Below are 3,275 nucleotides of genomic sequence, written 5' to 3'. Positions count from 1 at the left end.
CTTAGCTTGCCTTTATACCTCTGATTACTTTATAAAATATTCTACCATTACCACCTATCTCTATCATTTGACTGAAGTAAAAAAACAAAACTACATAGATAACAAATATTTCTTTTGTGACCAATTTCTTTCACAATCAGCTCACAGGGTTAGCACCATTCTCTCCTAGAACACTAATTTTACTATATTTCTCACTATTTGATAAGTTGTTTCTTCCCCAAAGTATCCAGATGCGGTTCAAAATATAGTCTTCATTCACCAGAGACAATTTCCTCATGACTGATATGTTTTTATAATGGTGCATTTTTGAAGTCCTAAGCATAAAAAATGTGGATTTCACACTTTTACCTTTGGATGACTTTCCCTGGGAACTGCACAGTGTATTTGCTAGGTTAATCATTCTATGTTTAAATATTCTTCTGAGTCAGGTGATAAGACATTATTAGCTGCTCTAAGTTTTAATTATTCTAGCATTGTGAGCAGGTGTTCTGAAATACTCTTAGCAACTGTGAGCAGCTCTAGCTTCATTGCAAGTTGAACCACATCCATCATAGTAGTAGTCCTTCTTTGCTTCAGCTACTGCACAAATCTTTACCCTGAATATCACTGATGACTTTATCACATGCCAGTGTTAATATTGTAGGACATGAACTGGTACCAAAATCTGGTCGCATGCAAATTTTGAGCAATTTCCTTATCCATAAAGCAGACTCTCCAATCTAGAGAACAATTGTGATGAATTTGTGCATACAGTTTTGTACCATTAACAAGATGAAGTTTATAAAAAGGTTGGCAAATAATTAATTCACAGTCTCTCAGCTTCATTTAAAAGAAAGATGGCTATAAACCTGAAATCCCATTCCACCACATCTTTGAAGCCCTCTTTGCAGCTTCATTGGATTTTGTGGTTGCTCTATTCTGAGGTGTGTAAAAGTTATCAAAACATGTGTAAGATTCTATCTTAAAAGGTTGTTACATTAGAAATTGTGTCAGACAGTAGTGTGCAATTATAGTCATCACACTGACCATGATTGACAGTAGGTGAATTAGTTCCAAGGGCAACATAGAACCTGGACATCTCATCTTAAACAGCCCCCCAAAGTCTTACGTAAACAAGTACCTTGTTTACTTGGAAATAAACAATCTCTTGAGTTTCACTCTTGACTTCAACCATAAGACATAAAAATACCTAATGACTGATATAGAAATTTTATCATAACAAATATACTCATGGTTGACTAAAACACTTTTAAATGTTTATTTTGAGTCACCTTTTCTACATACTCCTAAAAAAAAAAGTCTTTTGTAGAATATCTAACATTCTTAGTGAAGCTGGAATACTATTATATCTATAGAGAAAAGTATTACCAAGCACTACAAAAGAATGTATCAATCAAACTCTTGTAATAGTCAATTATAAAGATACACAAGGGTTATCTGTGCTAACCACCTGTACTTTGAAGTGATAAGACTAAAGGGAATGCAGCTAGTCAACAACACCCACCACCAACTCTTGAGCTACTCAAATCAAATAGTAAGATCTGACTGTTACTCTTATAACACATGCCTATATTTTTTAACACTGCATCGTACCCGAGTTTTGCTCGTTTGCTCAATCCGGAGCTCATTAGACTATTATTATTCACTCTTCTAATTCTTGAAAATCCCTAAGGGATTATATATAGAATGCAGTGTTAAAAAATATAATAGACTTTAATACATGCATCTAATGACAAGTAAATTAACTATAATCATGCTTCACCAGCTTGAAAAAGGTGTTCACACCATAACAGATGTGGTTTCATGGGAACGACTTTAATACATGCATCTAATGACAAGTAAATTAACTATAATCATGCTTCACCAGCTTGAAAAAGGTGTTCACACCATAACAGATGTGGTTTCATGGGAACTTCAAGATGTATTGTAACAGATTTATTAAAATTGTTATATAAGCTAGTATAATTTCAACACAGTTTTATATGTTGTGCAACAGTGGTTATTTTGTTAAGTGGAAGTATGCTAACCTTAATAGCATAGAAACATCCTAGTTACAGAATTTGATTTTTTAATCATTCTACTTTCTGTGTCCTTCTGCAATATCACATGCAAGTTGTTTTAAGCGTTAAAAATATTCCATTATATCACTTGTTCTATTTATCTAGCTGTAAATTTCTGAACATACAATTCAAGATTTGTCATGTACTGAGATAAAGTAAATATATGTTTGAACATATATTGCTGTCAACATGTTCTATAAAGGTTCATGTTTGTACATAATACATCCATGATCCAGTATAATTAACCTTCTCTCATCCACCCAAGTATAGCATTAAGTTCATGTTAGAATGAATGTTGGTTGCATGGAAAATTACAATAATGTGGAAATAAAACATAAGGTAGTAATGAAATAAAGGTGTCAAAATACACATTACACCAAACAAGAATTGATTTTTACGTATTGTCTTTTTATTTTGTAATGCAGAAACATTTGGTTAAGCACTGGGAAATACATCTCAAATATACAAGTGACTTGAAATAATTATCGACAATAAATATCACGATAAGATTTTCAGTAATTCCAAATTATCAATAAAGCATGTTAAAGTTTGAATCCCTATTTTATTAAGTGTCTTTCTGCGTAAAAAAAATGTTTTGTTCTTTTTATTGATAACTAAAGCTTAAATAAAATGGCAATAGTATAAAGAAGTCTAAATTCTGCACTAACTTGTGCTTTTCATTACATATATACATGTATTAAATTATGGAATGTATCACTTAATACTTGTTTTACACTGAGTACATAAAATATATTCAATCACATTGTTTCCTAGTAAGGTATACTTTGCAAGTTCTTTTTAACATAAACTGTAATTTAGACACAGAAATTTTATAAAACATGAGAAAATTTTAATTATCAATAAATTTGTTAACTTACTGCCTATAGTTAAATTTACATGTTTTTAGTCCTAAGAAAGACAACTTGAAACAGTTATAACAGTTTAAGCTTGATAATAATACCATTCCATAAATATCATCTCATGAATAAACATAATACATTTTGATAAATTTTAATTATACATCAAAGTAACCTACAACATAATTTTTAGATATTTAGTGTTCTAAGTAAAAAAACGTACTGTTCAAAATATATCAGTTATTAAGAAGATAAATACTAGTAGCATATTCTATAAAAATTGTTTGCATATAACGTATTCATGAAGTACAAACACAATAAACAAAAGTTATATATATATATATATATATATATATAT

The sequence above is a fragment of the Limulus polyphemus genome, unplaced genomic scaffold (genome assembly GCF_000517525.1).
Source record: "Limulus polyphemus unplaced genomic scaffold, Limulus_polyphemus-2.1.2 Scaffold2410, whole genome shotgun sequence".
NCBI lineage: Eukaryota > Metazoa > Arthropoda > Merostomata > Xiphosura > Limulidae > Limulus > Limulus polyphemus.
This window is presented reverse-complemented; position numbering follows the sequence as displayed.